Consider the following 367-nt stretch of genomic DNA (forward strand, 5'->3'; position numbering starts at 1 on the left):
CAACAAGCATGGAGCCCAAACAAACAGCATGTTCCATGTTCCGTACATGTTCCATACATGTTCCATGTTCCATACATGTTCCATGTTCCGTACATGTTCCATACATGTTCCATGTTCCATACATGTTCCATGATCCATACATGTTCCATGTTCCATATATGTTCCATGTTCCATACATGTTCCATGTTCCATACATGTTCCATGATCCATACATGTTCCATGTTCCATACATGTTCCATGTTCCGTACATGTTCCATGTTCCGTACATGTTCCATGTTCCATACATGTTCCATACATGTTCCATACATGTTCCATACATGTTCCATGTTCCATACATGTTCCATACATGTTCCATGTTCCATACATG

The sequence above is a fragment of the Austrofundulus limnaeus genome, unplaced genomic scaffold (genome assembly GCF_001266775.1).
Source record: "Austrofundulus limnaeus strain Quisiro unplaced genomic scaffold, Austrofundulus_limnaeus-1.0 Scaffold946, whole genome shotgun sequence".
NCBI lineage: Eukaryota > Metazoa > Chordata > Actinopteri > Cyprinodontiformes > Rivulidae > Austrofundulus > Austrofundulus limnaeus.